The 19,961-nt window shown below is 39.2% G+C and overlaps 1 long non-coding RNA gene across 1 annotated transcript; it reads left to right on the top strand.

The window, feature by feature from the left end:
• The first annotated feature begins 9,427 nt into the window (after positions 1–9,427).
• On the top strand, positions 9,428–17,714 carry LOC129348703 (uncharacterized). Its single transcript, XR_008601350.1, has 3 exons — positions 9,428–9,594; positions 10,101–10,208; positions 12,610–17,714. It is a non-coding gene; the product is annotated as an uncharacterized LOC129348703 (long non-coding RNA).
• Positions 17,715–19,961: the final 2,247 nt, after the last annotated feature.

The raw sequence follows: 19,961 nt of genomic DNA, 5'->3' as shown, positions 1-19,961 counted from the left end.
ATGCTGCATCCAACAATAGAAAACATGTTGTGTGAAGGTATCAATAAAAGTTACAGCCTCGTCCCAGTCCAGGGACCTCCAGCTTGGAAACAGTTAATTATTATTATCACATGCTTCATTGACAGCTTAATGAACACATTGTCAGTAGGTGCAGCAAGCTCAAGGCTTTAAAATGATTCTTGTAAATGGTGAGATGAAAAGACTAAAACTATGAAAGTTGTCTATAAAATAATACAAAGCTATAAAGAGTCTGTTTGTGTCTTCTCGCTCTGGGTTTACAAGTGTTTTAGTCCCGATTAAAAAAAAAGTTTAATCTAAAAGACAGGATGAGATGTCCCAGCAAGAAAGTAAAACTGCCTCATGTTAAAAAGTTAAAAGAGCAAAGCAAATAACAAATAAAAAAAGGTATGGACAGTATTCACAGTGGGACCACAACTTCAAAGTTTTAGTTTCTGTTAGTTCTGACTGCCGATCAAGAAACGATCTACCAACCCTGATGGAAAGATCTGTGACAGGCACGTGACCACACATGATTAAAGCAAGAGGAATGAATTAAACACTTTCAATGCACAGACAATGATGTATCTTCTTTCCTTTTTGTCTAATATGTTTTAAATGAGAGGAAAGAAATGGTGAAAAAGTGACAAAGAACAGCTAGGAGAAGAGAAGGACAAGGCATTCAGTTAGAAAAACATTTACACAGAAAACTTTTTTAGCCTCCAACATAGTCTGCTTTGGGACCACAAGACAAACTTGAAGTATAGGATCATATTAATAAGGGAAAACACATTTAAACCCTTTATTAAAGTGAAAATTTTAGCAACACAACATTGGAACAGTGGAGAAAAAAAATGCAAATTTCCCCTTAAAATGTGGTGGAATATAACAAAGTTAAATACAATTGCAGAAACATGTATACGTATACAAATTTAGCAAATCTCCACAAATTAGTCATCTTAGACGCATAAAAGTGACTGGAATTTGCTGAGATGGATGTGTATTTCATTCAGACACAACATGAATCAACATTTAAGGCACCAGGATAAGTGTATCTAATGACCCCAGACTCTGAGCTGAACCATGCACATGCAGCAAAGCACTATCATCAAACACGCAGCCAACTCCTTTTCCTCACTTCCTTTCCTTCAAATAAGCAATAAGTCATTGCAACAAATGACTGATCTTAACTGTCTAACAATACTATCAGCATATGTGTTCCAGAAACTGAATGAGCGTTTGCTGTTTAAAAAAATGAAGCATTTTATTATGTGATATAATGAAGTCGTAGTATATAACTATAACTACATAGTTATAGTTACAGTTATAGTTATACATATATATATATATATATATATATACAGGCTGGAGTCTATCCCAGCTGACTTAGAGTGCAGGCAGTGGACACCCTGGACAGGTCACCAGTCTGTCACAAATCATGCAGTGTCTACACTGACAATGACTACATTCTCAAAAATGATCACGCATGAAATCTACGGAAAAAGCTACATTCTAATAAATGTTGCTGGATTACTTTTTGTCTACAATGATTTAGTACCTCAAAATAGCACATATTGGCCTATAGGGGGTGCTAGATGGTTACTGAATTCTAGCTGGTTGCTAAGGTGACTAAGTAATCACTGGGGTGCATCACTGATTAATATTAATATAGATTTTTATATATATTTGAATTGATTTTGAACTGGAACAGGATTTAAGTCCATCACCATTGTATTAATACAAAAATCTACAAATGTATACCCAGTGCAAATCTGAATGGTGTTTGACCAAGCTGAGATGTGTTTTGGTAATGCTTTTGTGAATTAATTTATTTTTTTAATCTTAGGGTTGTCTGATAACTGTGTTTTCTGATGTAAACAATTTTCCAAAGTTAAACTAGTATTTTCAAAGCATTCCACACAACCCATTAAGCAGCACTAACACTGTGGGATGATTTATGAAGTAAACTGTACCCCACAAATATACAAGCAGACCATAGTGTGGCTGAAACAACACTCAATGTGCAGAAGAGCAAAACCTCTCTGACCAGACCATCAGTATTTTTTCATGTTTTGTTTGAGAGCCTTCTGAGCAGCTGCTGTCCAGGCTTTCTGCTCTCAGCTGAAGACTATGCTGCCCGTGTCTCAGCTCTTGTCAGATGTTGTGCAACACTCAGCAGCAGCTGGCAGAGCCACGCAGCCCGAGCAGAGACGCTCTCAATGATGATTTATTAGTTCAGAAGAAACCCAAGGACACGATCACTGTTAGATCACGTTTTCTCTCTGTCTCCATGTGTCTGTCTACTGGTAGATTTAGTGCTGCTAGTGCAGCTCCAGGACAGCACAGAGCTGCAAGCTTATGTTTTCATCACAGACAGGAAGGAAGGAGGAAATTGAACGAGGTGAGTACTGAGCATTATGTGAATGAAAAAAACGTCCTTTTATCAGTGAAGAGGCTAAGACATAGAAATGCAGTGGAAGAATGAGACAGTAGCTGAGGATGAGAGATCCTTGTATAAAAAAAAAAAAGCATTTTCCCATCTTAATTATACCATATGCTCATAACAAAACCACCAGTTCAAAGATGTAAACAGAGGAATCACACTGCACGACTACAAGTCAACATGTGTGCTTTGCACTGCAAATCCAGAAGTGCAAAGTCTAAAATACACTGAAACAGACAGCAAAAAGAACTGCAACAGAAACACACTAATGCAACACAAAAGCTCCAAGCCAGAGGGAGCGCTAAGTGGGATAAGCTGAATAAGTTTTACGTTCCACATGGGAGAAACTTTTCTGGCAGATCTGCTGCAAACTGTTCTTTTCCATTACAGAAATAGTGAGTTGTGACATTGGTGCACTTAAAAGCTGATGTGACTGCTACATCTCAGCTGTAAGGGTAAAAACGGAATGTTTTCCTGAGAGAGGCGATCAGTTATTGTGTGTGAGCATGAATGCACCGGGGAATATGTCAAAGAACTCTCAGAGATGGATAACGACATATAATACAGTATGTGCAAAATTTTGAATTTTGACCTCAGGGTGGAGCTAAAAGGAGGACTAAGGAGTGTCCCAAATGAAAGGGCTCTCCCTTTGTGAAGCGTGAATGTGCTCTGTAACTCTATGACAATCTATTTAGATTTTGATTGCAGGAGAACATGTAGCCTAATGGTAGTGCTACTAGGAGTCATCAGGATCACCACTATTCATCCCTAGGAAGCCAGGAATATTCCTATTCAGTTTTTAGACAGACTGAGACAATATTTGGGTTTGCCAGGTTTCATAATGGGCTTGTAGCAACACTAGATAGCAGCATGGATGGATGAGGCTGTACATAAACATAGGTTCAATCCCGCTGCTGGCTAGGGCCTTTCTGTTTTGGAATTCTTGTGTATTTGAGCGTTGGTGTGTGGAGGCTCCACAACATTAAGTGTCATCCCAAACCAATTAACAGAGTGGAAGTGGGTTGTCAAACCTGCCAACAGCAAGTCTGCACTGATACACACAAAATGCGACATTGTGTTGTGTTTGTCACTGAAGACTCTCCATACAAATGTAAGTTCAATGTCCTTCTCAACCCGGCTGGCCAGGGGCAGATGAATCCCCACTTATGAGTCGAGTTCTGCTCAAGGTTTCTTCCTGTTGAAAGGGAGTTTTTTCTTGCCACTGTCGCCTTAGGGCATGCTTTGGGAGTTCAGGCATATGGGTTCTGTAAAGCATCTTGAGACAATCTGAATTGTAATTGGCACTATATAAATGAAAATTGAAAAGTGAATAGGGCTGTCTTTACATTTACTTGTAAAGTGCACACATACTGCAACTCTCTAGTGTGGAAAGTGTGGTCATTTGATTGTGAAGTGTTGCATATTCACAGGGACTGGTGCAAAAACCAAGCAGCTCATTGGAGTTTAGAGCAAGGAGATGTTTACAAGAAAAAGGGAGTGAGACTTTTTTCCCCTTAAATGTTTCCACTGAAGTGAAACAAATTTGTCCCGGAGATTGCCACTCTATTTGAAGCCTGCACCTTAATGAAGGGTGACTACAAACAGAGTCACACTCTGTGACAGAGTGGGAATGGTCCAGTTTGAGAAAGGCCCTTTGTGTTAGCTCTTAGGTGGACTAGCGACGTGCGCAGGGTGTGTTCTACCTGAGCCCAGCTGCCTGTGGTCCTCTAGCGGGTGCAGCCAGCCATAGCTAACGGATGCATGGAGGTCTGTCAGAATCTTAACAGCTCTCTAAGACAGTGCTGACAATCAGAGGGTATAATGTTCCCCAATCAACAAATATATTGTAGAGCTCAAGCTGATGGAAAGGTGGTAATTATTTTGTAATAAACTAAATATTAGCAAATTCACAATTCAGGGATCACTTAAGTAATTCCAATTCACACTGTGGACACCATGCATATCTGTAATAAATTTCATAACAATCCATCCCATGATGTGACGACATTTTACCAAATACCAAAAATCTATTATCACTAAAACAACTGGCCCATTTACACACACCCGTAGTTCATAGTATGGTAAAGACTGATGGGTTAGAACTGCTGTCTCACACACACAGGACATATCTTGGAATACAAAGATTTATTCAGTCTCCAGCGTGTTTGTATCATTTCTTCACATCTACATTAACATACACTGGATGTAGGGTATTCGGTGGTTCACGGGCATATTTTTATACAAACAAGGCTTGTAGTTAACTGCTGTCTTAAAGCGAGATGGAGAAACGGTCATGCGTGTGTGTCAGCTCCAGCCATCTGCTAAGCAGCTGTGGAATGATGTCTCACTCTGTCACTCTGCTGCTCTCTCACTCTCTCGCTGACCCCTCCCTGACAGAGGGAGAGGTGAGCTGAGCTAAGTGGTGCAGAGATGCTTTATGGTTACAAAAAAAATAAAATAAAACTTCCGAGGACAGCTTAGCTCACTGACAACTTATTAACTTGACTTGTGTCAACTACACACACTTGAGGGTTAGACGGATACGCTGGTGCTCAGTAGCTCTGTGTTTGGAGTTCTGTGTGCATTTCCTAACACTGCTCTGCACAGTTGCACTGCCATCACGACTTTGATTCATGCTATGACTTTTAAAATTCAAAAAATGTGCACTACCATAGAATTACAGAATTAGTAGCTATTCATTTCGATTGCCTGCGGGGATTGCATGTTGCACGAAGAGCAAATTTGTAAAACTTTAAGTCAAGTAACCTACCCATCTTGTTTGTTGAGGATTGACAAAATTAAGCATAACCCCCCTCTAATCCCTCACAGTGTCATCTCATTATTTAAATATTCTGCAACTTTACTCCCTTCACCCCGCCTTGTCTCATCACTGTCACTTTCAACCGCAGCAGGAAACTGTGTTCAAGGTGAAAGCATTAAAACCCCTCTGTGTACCCGCTCAGCACCAAATAACAGACACGCCACTGTGCTCACTAAGGCAGTTAGCAGCTAGAGAGGTGGATATTTCCCTCTAGAGCAGGAGTCACCAACCTTTTTGAACCTGAGAGCAACTTCAAGGGTACTGAGTAGTATGAAGGGCACCTTTTTGATACAAACTTCCTCAATAGCAAACTTGCGCCATCATCTTTGAACAACAATAACAATAATAATGAAAATAATATGTAAAAAGATTGGCTGATCACATTTATGTTAATTATTCCTTACAATAATAATTGACAACGATTTCCACAACAATGACGGTAGGAAACACACACACACACACACATATGGAAATCTGTTCCAATATTTGAAAGTCAGAGGTATCCCATCTCTGAAACTTTGGTAAATATCTTTCTTGGCAGTTTTGTATGAATCAGCATATTTGCAGCATTTTGTTCAAAATCACACCAGTTAGATTTCTGTGCAAATTATCACTTCTAACATTTTTAGGAAATTATTAACTGTCATCAATTTATGCTTCAATTGAGCAAACCACCACCTTTGTACCATTTTTGAACAATTCATGAACTCTGTCCCATGTTTGTACAAATTATCATTTATGTAAGAAAAAAAATCAACTCTTTCACATTTTGAAATGAATCCTATCACATTAGTACTAATCACCAGCATTTTTCAGCAGCATTGCAACATTTTTAACAGATCGTAACAACAAATCATTACATGTTTTCAACAAATTATTTTGCACATTTTTGTGTAATGGCATGGTGTTTTGAATGACAACGTATGTTACCTCTTTCTTTGTCTGTAAATGTGTGTTAGTGGGAAGCCTGGCATTGCAGAGCTTATCATGTCTTACCTTTACCTTGCAGCTCACAGTTCAGATGGTTCAGTTTCTCAGTGATGTCCGTTAAAAATGCAAAGGCAAGAATCCACTCAGTGTCCTCAAGCAGCGAGGTGTCTTCCCCTTTGGATTGCATCAACTCTTTGATTTCGGCCAACAGTGACAAAAAACGCTGCAAAACTGGTCCCCTGCTAATCCATGGGTTTCTGTGTGTAGTAACAGGTCACCATGTTCAGCTAACAGCTCCTCCAGCAGCACCTTCAATGTCCTGGTTGTCTGGCTTTGGAGCCATTTATGATCTTCAGGACAAGAGTCATCACATGATCAAATCCGGCCACTTTTGTACATACATATGTCCTGCTGGTGAATGATGCAGTGGTAATGTAGGAATGTTGGGAAGTCTGGATCACCTCTGCATACAGTCTATGTGCGGTAGCAGGTGGCTAGTTAGCATGGAAGCTTCGTGGTGGCTAAAGTAGCGTCTCTCCACATTGTGCCGCTTTGCCGACGCAATAGTCGCCCCGCAAATAGGACACATACATTTATCTTTCACTATCGTGAAAAAGAACTCTTCCTCCCAGTCACCGTGAAAATAGTGTTTTCTCTTTCACTTCTCTGTCATGTTTTGGGGCTAAAAACCACATCTAGCTTCCCAAAGTGTCTGCGTCAGGACACGTCAGCAGAGTGACGTGTGGTTTGACATGCGCAGTGAACTTTGACTCAGTTCATTTACGCCGAAGACGTTTTTGTTTGCTACTCCCCGTTTGCCGCTTTTTGCAAAATTTCCATGTGTCCCACTCCATCTCTAGTCCAGCATTGTAGAAAGTCAGTAACCTCACTGTGTGGCAAATTGAAATGAACAGCTGACTGAGAGGGTTTTACCAGCACTGATAAGTCTGGCATAGTTTCCACAGAAAAGTTATTAGAATATTCTCATGAATCGACCTTGAAGCACGGTTTTTCCACTGCACTCCTCTCTTTCCACCTTCACCTTCACATTATTGTGTCTGATCTGAAGTGTCTATCTAGTTGTCTCTACACAGCAACGTACAGCCTGTGATCTAAGTGTCACACAGTCTTATCTCAGATGAATGCTTCTGCACGTCGCATTTTTAGCATTTACAGATGGTTATAATTTACACTTACTGCATTATTTGCCACATTTATGGATACTAGTGAGCCATTCATTATAAATCATTCACACCTCACACAATGTTGTCATCTAAAATGCTCCAAGCAAAGGTCAAGTTTTCATTACTGGTGTGTCAAAAATCAGTTCTTATGAGTGTTTATATTGAGTTTTCTAAACATTTTTCTACTTCTTTCCTTGCTTTGAATATTACATAAAGTAATTAGTTGTTTTGCCTGTAACAGTTAAATGTCCAAACTGAATATAGCAGCAGCTTACTTTGTTGCTTCTGAGACTCAAATGTAAAATTAAATTATAGCTTCTAAGGATATACTGGCCAAGCTTTTTTTTTTTATGTCATGCCTGAAAATGCCTCAAAATTAACAAGCTGTCGCAGTAACAACAGAAAATGTTCTTGCAAACTGGGTGAATAATTAACTGGCTTGTTTATTGGAATACTTTGTGGAAAGGCAAAGCTCTTTTTTTATTTTCTCAACAAAGCAGCAGGAAGCACCAAAATCGAGCCAAAGCTATAGGTCAGATTCATTAGCACAGCAGTCGGCCGCGATCCCTCCTCTCGTCCTCCTCCTGCTGCTCAGCTTCTTCTTCTGCTTCTATAAAATGGTTGGTCTCTCATGCTGCACCGCGTTAATGCCTGCTTTGTCTTTATATCTTCATCGTGTTGACATTTGAGAAGAAACATTTTTGTCTCACTTCATGATTGCTGAATAATTACAGGCATTTTTCTAAATTGTTTATCTCTCATCATGCAGTTTATATATATATATATATATATATATATATATATATATATATATATATATATATATATATATATATATATATATATATATATACATTCTATTTGAACACCAGATATAGCTCAGAATCAGCAGTCCTAAGCTGTCAGTGATTTATTGCATTTTTTGAACAGAGGACGCTTCAGTCACTGATCTGTTAAAAGCCTTTGATGAAGCAGATCTTGGAATCGTGAAACCAGACTAGTTAGTGCTGGTTGTCTAACAATTCTCTTATTCAGTTTGACAGTTATCTGTCACACAGAGAGCCACGTGTACACCCTGACAGCACCACTTCTGGTTTATTTACAGCAGAGGGTCAAATTTTAAATTTGTCCTCTGTACTGCCACAGCTTTTATGTGTTTTTTGCATTAATATTTTACACATTTCCAAGGCAGGGGATAACTGAACCTTCTTCCTTAATAGTGACAGTTCAGGTGGTCTAGATTACAGTACAACACAGATGTGGAATCGAATGGAAACTTAAAACTATTTCAAGATCTTGACAAGTAAATTTGATCATAAAGTAAAATACTATACTGTTCAGTTCCAGATACCTGTGACTAAATGTTTTGTCCCTTTGTAGACAAACTGTGATCTGTAAGTTAAAATTTCACTTATTTGTCTGAAGAAATTTCAGGTTGCTCATAATGTTTCGTAAAAAGGTAATTCATGAAATGTGAACATTTTCAGAATGTACTTTTTTTGCACTAAAACAAAGAGAGGTATTTTAAGTTGTCGTTATTTGTATGTTATTTTTCTGTGATTTTCCTGGTCCAGATCACTTGAGATCAAATTGGACTGAATGTGGCCCTGAACTAAAATGAGTTTGACACCTCTGGTTTACAGCATTAAATGGTTTCCCAAGGATCAGCATTTGGACAATAATTATTCAGTTTTCAGAGGAACTCTTTTAGTTAATACTGACCTCATGCAAATGGTCACTTTCATGCAGATGACTGTGATTTATTGCAAATGCAGATCCACTCACAGCTTCATCTCACCTTTTACATTGTCCAAATATATTTGTATGACTTGAGGCTGAACAAAAAAACCACTGGCATGTTTCTTCTTATGAAGTCTTCGGTTCTATTATTATTTACATTTCAAACTCCATATTCAGCAGCTTGCAGTAAAACTGAAGATAAAGTCGAGTTTTAATTTGGGAAACAAGGCGTGTTTGTGTTGCTCAGCTAGAATGAGGCCTGGGGGCTTCTTTCCTGCCGTTGCTCGGGGTATAGACTGTACATACATGTGCCTTCTCAGTGCCGACATTCTTCAGATACTGTATGTCATGGAGCTCTGAGATTCATTACAAAGCATTGTTCCCTGTTCATCCAAGTCAGCTGGTCCTTTTTAACCTCCGCTAGATTCAAGTGTTGGATTATTTAGAAAACCTTTTGGAGTTTCAACCACCTTATTTATGTAAGTACAAATGAAACTTCTGCATGGAAATGCATAAATAGCTCCACTCTTTGCTCCATTTTATCACCAGCACTGAGTTAAGTGAAGGAACTTTTGCTCCATCTTCAGCTTCTTGGTTGTTTGTCAGCATTTATGTGAGAACCTCTTGGTGGTTCTAATTCATTTATTGTATCTAAAGTTAGAGTTACTGGGAGTTTTTGATGGCAATGAGGCTTTCGGGCTCATTTAAAACGTAGGATTTTCTCCGTGAATGGGAACTGTCTGTGTGTACACTGTGTGCAGTCTCACACTAATTCAGTAAACCACCCATATGCATTGTGCCTGGCTGCGTAAAGTCCAGTGTTTATCCTGCTGGATAGAAATGTTTCGTTGGAGCAGTAGTTCTGTATTAGGCAGCCGATGTAACAACTTAACTATTCTCAGATGGCATTCCTTGGGCTTTCTGGGATGCAACGTGGATCTGTGAGCTCCTTGACAGTTTGAGAAGCCTTAGTTTACTCCTACAGGTTCTCTGCTCAGCGCTTCTTCACAGCAGCTCCTTCAGCCTTCCAAAGCAGCCTGATTCTCATGACAGCTCATTTTAGAGTGGAGTGAATGTTGTACAAAGAAACCAGGTGAACACACACACAAACACACGCACACACGCACACACGCACACACGCACCCACACGCACACGCACACGCACACACACACACACGCACACACACACACACTGCAGCGGTGATGGATCGCGTGTTTACGTCCAATTCCTGATCTGCTCTTTGAGAATAATTTGCTCTCAGCCCGCGCGCCACCGCGTGTTCTTCACGCCTTACCTGCACGGACACGCGCTCGTGCACGCACGCGTGTCTATATGTGTAGGTTATTTTCAGAGTTTAATTTGTAATGGGCTTCGACTATCGGCTCCCATTCATCATTTTTACAATCATCAGCAGGTAACCCCCTCCCTGACGCGCACACACACACACACACACACACACGCACGCACGCACGCACTAAAGGTCAGCCACTTAACCCGCTTTAATCACAGGCGCCATTAACATCATCAGTGCATTATGTGGAAATCAACACCGAGACATAAACTTGCTGTCACTTTCATATTTCAAACCAAAATGCTCTAATTATGGAGCAGCCTCACGTTATCACCGGCGGCCAATTAACGCTGTGAAAAATCCTTCAGAACACAAAACATACAATTACTTCCTCCAATATACTATACAAACCCTTACATATATATACGTTTTGCTCTGAAATTCGATTTGAAAACGTCATTTTGTTGGCATTTTGTTGTTTTGAACATTTTACCAGGTAATTGCATATCAGGTTTGTTACATTTTTAATTCCGAAAATGAAAGTTAAAAAAAAAAGGACTTCAGAAGGAAAAACTTGACTCTTCATTATTTTCTTAACATTTAGAGATGTTTTAGAAGCCTTTATATCATTGATTTAGATGGTAGTGCTCCTCTTCTAGACGGCTGTCTTATTGGACTAAACTATTGAGCACAGCTTTTCAAGAATTTTGTCCAAGATGTAATCGGGTAAATGTTGGATTGAATCATTTTGAAAGCAAAGTATGTCAGTGACACCTTTTCAGCAAATCACCATCGACGGCCTAAATCAATTTTTACTACTATGATTATTATTGACAGTATCCAGGCATTTTAATATGTAATATGTATGGAATATCTAATGTATATAGGGTTTTAGAGCGGTATATATTTTATCGTAACTCGTTTCGTTTAAATTGCAGGGTTTTGTGTTAATGTTGAATAACACTACTAAAAGTCAACAACAACAACAATAAGGGGAAAAATTAAAAAGACTGTATTCAACATTAAAAACTAAAAATAATTTTGTGCAAAACAATGTAAAATGTATCTTACAAGAGCATTTCCTATTTCAGTTACATTACAAACCTACAAATTAGTCAGAGATTAGACCCTGTGAGCATTTACAACTCCATCTTCACTCCTCTATATATATATATATATATATATATATATATATATATATATATATATATATATATATATATACATACGCATATGTACGTATTTTGGATTTGGCAGAAAACTAAGAGAATCTCTGTGAAAGAAATGGATTGTTAATAATAATAATAATAATAATAATAATAATAATAATAATAATAATAATAATAATAATAACTCACTGCAATGATAACAATATAGATCTATAGGATCTATTCCTAAGTATTGTTTGTTTCACGTTTTTTTTTCTCTCATTACGAACAGTAACAGTGAACATCCAATACTCCAGACTCCAAACAGACCAAACAACCACATATTCGCTCAACAAATATCATGGAAAAGAGATTTTCAGGATCTACAGCAGCTACGTCAAAATACATCAAAATCATAACTTGCATTTAATTCACTGCATCTATTTCTTTGTCTGTGCATTCAGGATGTATCGTAAGGCAGGGGATTTGTCATCTAGGTGTCTTCCTGGCCTACAGATCGGTGTGACAGGACCAGGACCGGTTCATGGTTTCTGATTGCATTCAGGCCACCTCGTCATTTAAACATGACAACGACAATATATTGCATCCAGCGCGTCATGTCATAAAGTGACTGTAACGTGAATTTCATCAGGAAGGTTTGCAGCCAAATGAATATATTTTATTTTACTTCTCTCAGTCTGTAACATTTCATATAAATAACACAATAATTTCGTCGCATTGTCCATTTTATATTGTTTAAAAACGGTTTTACAGTGTTTAATGCAACATTTCCGCAGGCCACAGAATTATCATTGCAGTGAGTCCGGAGATGAGAATTATTATTATTGTTATTATTGTTATTATTATTATTATTATTATTATTATTATTATTATTATTATTAACAACAGTACATTTCCTTCACAGAGATTCTCTTAGTTTTCTGCCAAATCCAAAATGCGTACATTCAAAAATAGAGTTGTTTCTTTAAAAAGTCAACAAACACAGATTTGTTGTGTGCAACAGAAGCCTTCACGCTCGTTCTCTGTGTTCCAGGCAGTTTTCCAGTCCGCCCCGTGCCGTGGCCTCCTCAGGACCCCGCTGTGTGCTGCCTCTGCCCCGGCTAGAGGATCCGTCCACCCGCTCCCTGCTCCTCCTCTCAGCGCACTCTCCGGTGCAGGGCGCGTTCCCGAGCCGCGCGTTTAAAACCTTAATCGGAGCTATTTAGTTATTAAGCCACTTTTAGCTGTTATTCATCACGCACACTCTGCCGCCCCCTCCTCTCCGGCTAAAAACGGTGTGGAACTGAATGAATCGGAAGCTTAATAGTGCGTCCGAGTCATTAGAGAACATTAGCGCAGCGGGCTGCTGCTGGCGGGAACAGCAGATATGATACTGCAGTGAAATGCAGGTGAATCCACCCTGACAGCACCCACTAACTCCCTTGTAGTTCTGCTCGAAGTAAACACATTTTCAACTAAAAAGAAGAGCTGTGTAAAAAATAAAAGCAGGGCTGGTTGGTAATATTAAAGTGCCCGAAGCGCACCGAGCGTTTTTAAAAGTCCCAGCGAAAAAAAAAAGCCCAGTGAAATGTTGTCATACTGTGCTTCTGGATAAAGGTGTCCAATTAAGATAAAATATCAGCATCAACACAGACACTTCTTACGTTTCTATTTCCACGATGCATTTTAAAACTGTGGTACTGTTTTCATCGCGGGGCTGCACGGTGGCGCGGTGGCTAGCACCTTTATCTTGCAGCTAGAAGATCCCCGGTTCGCGTCCCCGCCTTCCCGGATCTCTCTGCACGGAGTTTGCATGCGTTGGTTTTCTCCTGCTTCCTCCCACAGAGTCCAAAAACACGCTGAGGTTAATTAGTGATTGTCTGTAGGTGTGAACTGTGTGTGATTGTCTCTCTGTGTAGCCCTGTGATAGACTGGTGACCTGTCCAGATGCCCCCTGACTTCACCCTAAGTCAGCTGGGATAGACTCCAGCCCCCCCGCGACCCTAATGAGGATTCAGCGGCGTATAGATAATGGACGGATGTTTCCATCTATTTCTTCTGCAATAACATCTACAGCTAACGCGATGGACTGTGTGGCTGGATGGAGACCTACCTTCAGTCCTGTCCGGGTGTCAGACTGGAGCCAGAGCAGAGCAGCAGAGGACTGTGCAGAGCAGCGTGGAACAAGACTGACACAACACGGACACACACTCCACTTTTCAACCACAAAACACAGGCACCAAGGACGACTTTCTTTGCAGATAAATCAAGGAGTGAGTGTACACAAACACGCAGGAGTGCAGGTTATGCTGCAGACTCACTGGAGCATGGATGGTAGTGTTTGTACTCTGTGACAAACTTGTGCCTCCAATTTTGTTGGTTTTAGGAATAAATTCTCCTCCATGAGTCATTTTCCAATTCTACACACATAAAACACTTGACATAACAGCAGGAATAGTTCACGTAACGCTAGTTTTATTTATTTCTAAAATGGAGATACAAGGTTTACAGCTGACAGCAGTACTACATGAGTATTTGCAGAAGTCGTATTTAAATGCTATCACCCACTGATGAATGAACTTACAGGCACCTATGGTTTCTAACTGAATGTCTGAGTTCTATTTCATGTAGTTCTGCCGCTTCATTATACTATCACAGAAAAATAATTAACAGTATTAATATGAAACTAAATCCGCACAAATTTCAAACTTTTGTGAGAAAATTTTGCAAATGTAACGTATACAGGTTGAAATTTATAAACGTCTGTTCTCTGATAATTTGCAGGTTTCTCATGGCCACTACTGACATGAATCTATTACGATACCACTGTATGTTTCAGTCTGTGGTCTTAGAATTTTAATCCATTTAATTCAAACTGTGTTGCTTCCATTTACTTTGGAACAGAATTATTTTTGAAAAATCTTAACATTGTTTTACTTTTTAAGACAGAAAAGGATAATTCACATTTTGTTTTTGTACAAATACAAACCCAGTATATATGCAATTTATACAGCATTCAAATGAAAAGAAAAATGATGTTTTCTAAAAAAAAAAAAAAAAAAAAAGGTGCGAAGGCTTGCATGTTCATCTTTGCCTTCAGAACATTTTTTTGACCTTTCAGGAGACCATCAGAAGATGTCAAAAATGCATCAGTAGCACATTTAAAACAAGTCGGTTTCGTTGGCTCCATTTTTCATGCAAAGTTGTGACAACGGCACTATCAATCAAGTCTTGCTTTAGGAGGCTGAGAGGCACAGTTAAATGGAAATGCAGCATATTTAATGACACGGCTCATATCTATCCTAATGCTCAGTGCCCACTTTATTAGGTACACCTGTATAATACCTAATATACCTGATATAATATTAAATTGTGTAGCTGCACCTATGTTTTGCTGGGTTCTTTTGTCTTGTTGGGAATAACAGTGAGCATGAGTATTGTCATTTACAGTTGATTCTTCTTAGAACAAGTTGGAAATATGGATCTCACATATTGAATTTTATTTTCTGGTGAGTGCTGGTATGGGAAGATTTAAGCCTCTGCACCGTCTTGTTATCTGCTCTAGTCTTTGTACTGTGTGTGTGAGTCTACTCCTTCCCTCACTTTCCCTCTGCTTCCATGTGTGGCTGTATCAGCATTCATGTGTGTGTGTGTGTGTGTGTGTGTGTGTGTATAAATGTGATCAGGAATTCATTAGTTGAGAGGAAGCTCTATGCCGCAGTCTGTTTTCTGTCAGTCTGTCGCACGCTGATTTTTTTTTTCCCAAGGCCAAGAGGATATCCCTTACACACACACACACACACACACACACACACACACACACACACACACACACACACACACACACACACACACACACACACACACACACACACACACACACACACACACACACACACACATACACACACACACAAAGCCTTTTTAACTGCAAACCCACAGACCTTAGCCAAGGAGAGTTTCCTTAAAATCCTATGTTGCTAGTCGCAGAGCAAAAATGTTCAATAGTAAACTCAAATATTACAGTACTCTCCATACTGTAGTATTTATTATATGCTACTAGCATAATAACTGATTTAAAGACTCCTCAGCACTGTGTGATTACAACTATTTCAGACACCAACCCCAAGATCAGATTACTATTATTTCTATTTTGTAAGTTAGTTTTTCATTGCATCTTAAATGGTAGCTGTATTAAAATGCTGTGATTACATGTGCTGGTAGAATATTAAAAGATACCGAGACTTGGCTCAGGCAAATTTCTGGAGAGGAGAGGAAAGGGATGAAGGCGGACAGATTTTGGTTTGCTGCTGGTTTAATGTGAGCATTCATCAGATGCAGTAGGTTCGTGTGCACTGTCTGCTCTGACCAGCAGGGGACAGAATAAACTCCCTTTAATGTTCACAAGATGATGTTTGCCCAATGAATGCAAGAATACTGCTTCTTGTACTGCTTAATGCAGTCGCTGCTCCTGTGGCCTCCATTAGCAGTACTAGGGCTATTCTGAATGAGAGAGCTACGAGGTTAACTCACATGTCAAAAATACACAAGTTGTGAAATTACAGAACTATGCCAAAGTCTTAGTTCACTGTAAGGTGTAATGTTTTTACCAAGTTATATTATCACCACACAGAAAAATGCAGTGCTGTAAAAAAAAAAAAAAAACAAAACACTTTTTATTAAGGGGCAAATTCTAAGTGTGTGAAGTCTTTTGAGAAAAAAAGTCTTTGGGGAAAAAAAGTCATCATTTTATACCAGCAAGGCCACTCTCAAAGCAAATCAGCAAACAAACTGGATACTGAAGATGTGGTAATTATGCTGTTACAAACTAATTTCAAGACTCTGGAGAGAAAGCTGTCGGTGTCTGATCAGATGTTTCTTACAGGTTCTCATTTCAGAGACAGGAGGAGAATTTGCTCAGCATCTGGCAGCTTCATCTAGATGCCAATCTGATCTATCTACAGTCCAGAGAAGCTTGATGAAGAATGATTTCTGTGGAAGGGTAGCAGCCAAGAAACCTCCTTTTCCAAAGGGTGACATGGCTAAAAGCCTGAAATGTGCAAAATCTCAAAGACTGGAGTGAAGATCAATGGAAAAAAGTCAGATGAAGTGATGAATCGATATTTCAAATGTTCTGGTCCAACTGCCGACAACATGAAAGATAAAAATGAGAGAGAGAGCTCCAAGAAAGAGCGTTTGCAGCGTCTAGTGACACACAGAGGAAGCTCTGTCAGGGTTTGGGGCTGCATTTCTGCCAGCGTTCAGGATATTGTCCAAATCAATGAAGTCCTGAATGTTAATGATAACAAGCAAATTCTGATCTTTCACTGCATTCCCTCTAGAAAGCTCTGATTGATCACAGGCTATTTTTCAGCATGATCATGATCTCAAGCAGATTGCTAATGCAGTGAAATCACATGTGACGTAAAAACAAAAACAAAAAGCTGATAAAGCAGTGACAGTGATAGACTGGCCTCCACAGAGTCCAGACCTGAATGTTACAGAAGTTGTATGGGATTGTGTGGGCACAGGAAAAGAAGTGCTGAGGGAAGGTTGGTATAATGCAACACAAGATTCCTAAAGAAAACCTCAAGACAGGCTACCCACCCTTTGCTCATTGCAAAGGGAGGTCACACAAAATACTGACCGTAACCCGTAGAAGCTATTTTGGTCAACGATTTTCTGTGCTTTTAATAATGTGTACTTATTTCCTGTATGTTCTTGTTATGTCTTAATAAAAAGCTGGTAAATGCATATATATGCTCATTAAAAACTTGCTAAAGCAACAAATCTAAAAGGGGCCTAATGCTATAACACAGTACTATAAGTATCAGAGAACTTCCTGTTAAGTGAAATGTAGAATAAACACCACAGTACTTTTTTATTATTAGTCAAGTAGTAGCGATGAAAGTAGACTACAATACTAGGTGTTTTGAACAATGTCTTAATTAAGAGTTAGTCAAATGCATGGGGGACACAATCATTAACCTCTTTACTTACAGAGCAGAAGAAGTTTTCGCACAAAGTCCAATAAAAACATCACAAGTATATAATTAATCATCAGTGCACATCTGTGTGTAACATTAACTGTTAGGTCCTCACTGAATCTGTCTCTATGTCGGGGACAATCTATAATTCTGAGTAATTAATAAAGTTACAGCTCTTCTGTCCCATGAATGTGTGCAGCTGTCTCTCTTTAAAGATCCTCATATGGATCCTGTTACTGTCTAATGCTGCAGGTATTTAATAAACTCAGAGGGAAAACTCCAACAGCTGGATCTATCTATCTATCTATCTATCTATCTATCTATCTATCTATCTATCTATCTATCTATCTATCTATCTATCTATCTATCTATCTATCTATCATCTATCTATCTATCTATCTATCTATCTATCTATCTATCTATCTATCTATCTATCTATCTATCTATCTATCTATCTATCTATCTATCTATCTATCTATCTATCTTAGACACTTTATAAGTTTCCATATCTTATACTGTCACAATTGAACCACAATAAAGACATGCTAGGACCCCATCACTATGCATATTTTAAAGCATATTTGCAGCCAGTTTAACTCGCTGTTAACTCCATTTTAGCACTGTTGGTAAACCGAAAGAGAGACGGCTTCCTCTGGTTTTATACTGCTGAGAGTCAGTGAGTGGTAGCTCTACAGAGCAGAGGTCTAAAGATATGATTGTGAATGACTATGGGTGCACTTATATGGCTGCGTGGTGACACATGAGAATCAAATGTGAGCTTTGTTTGGTGCATAAATGGCTGCTACAATTGCCTTGGGATTTTTAAAAGTTATTTTTGGGGTCATTTTTAGCCTTTATTAGAGCACAGCGGAAAGAGAGACAGGAAACATGGGGAGAAGAGTGGATGAAATGGCCGTGGGTCAGGCTGGAACCCATCGGAGACCCTGTTCATGGGTCGCCAGCTCAACCTGTTGAGCTACCCTGCCACCTGCTTTGGGTTTTTCACCTCTGCAAGTCAGTTAGAGCCTTGAACAGGACCATTGTTACCAAATTCTGTATTAAATCCAGCAACCACAGTGTGTTGATCTACCTACAGTCCGTGTACTATAAGATGGGGATTGATACACCTCAAGCACTCAGATATTTGAAATGGAATCAGCTTTACCCTTAAATTCTCTAAGAGCTCTCATCAACAGAAAGAAACCTTGGGGTAATTTTTTGGCCCCAAAATAAACTTTAGGGCCCACATAGGATATGCCACCAAATCAGTTGTCCCTCATCCTAAAAATAAAACTACAGTGTTCATTAGTGCCTCTGAGCATCACAGAGGAATGAATGCACTCGTTTCTATTCAACAGGTAGGCTCTGTTCCATCTCATTTATTTTATTTGTCATTGTCTTTATGTCTGTATTTCTTTTTTGCTATTTTGTTTTTATTTTTTAGTGTGCAAATTGTAATACAGTTGATATTTGAACCCTTTTGTTATCAACTTGTCGGCCACATTTGCAGCTCACAAGGCAATCTCCCAATCATAACAGAGGCCTCATGAAACGACACTGCAGTTCCTGTAAACCTCAGCTCTCAGCACTTCTCAGACATTAGGAAAATAAATGGAACTTTAGAGGGGTATTGTAACATGTCATACAGACAACCCCCAGTGTGTTGTAAGGAGTTATCCCTGCCCCAAAATGGTGAACAATAGCCAACTGAGCTGAAGGTAATGTCAGTCTGAGTTCTTTATGTCCACACTAAATCAATAAAACCTGAAGCATTTTATCGAGTGGCTGCAGTCTGATCAAACAGGAGTTTTATGTCAGGGCCTCTGACTTGAAAATATTTCAGAAGGTCTGTGTTAATGAAATTGCTTACTGCTAAAGTTAACTTTAAATACATCTTAAAGAAACAGAGAAAGATTTAAAAGTCCCACAATTATGTTTCTGTTTGAAGTTGCCTCCTGAGTAGACTAGAAATACAAGCAAAAACACATGACTGAGGCCACCATAGTGGTTTTATAACCTAACACACACACACACACACACACACACACACACACACACACACACACACACACACACACACACACACACACACACACACACACACACACACAGAATGCTAGGAGGCAGACTAGTAGCTGGTTTTATGGGCAACGTACCTGAACTGGTCACACAATAAATCCTGTAGTACAAACGTGTGTTTCATTTTCAGCTGGACACACAAAATGCAGCATCACTTCAGACTCAACAAAGAAAGTCACACCAGGTCTGTTCTTCCTGCACTGACATTCATAATCAGAAAAACCTCAGTGGATAAATATGTGTCTTCTCGTTCGATCTGCTAGTGTTTACTGCCTGTCAGTCAATGAACTGACATCCTTGAATTATTAAGAAGCAGAGTGTCAACAGAAAAAAACATTTG

This window comes from Amphiprion ocellaris, chromosome 4 (assembly GCF_022539595.1).
Source record: "Amphiprion ocellaris isolate individual 3 ecotype Okinawa chromosome 4, ASM2253959v1, whole genome shotgun sequence".
Classification (NCBI taxonomy): domain Eukaryota; kingdom Metazoa; phylum Chordata; class Actinopteri; family Pomacentridae; genus Amphiprion; species Amphiprion ocellaris.
This window is presented reverse-complemented; position numbering and strand designations above follow the sequence as displayed.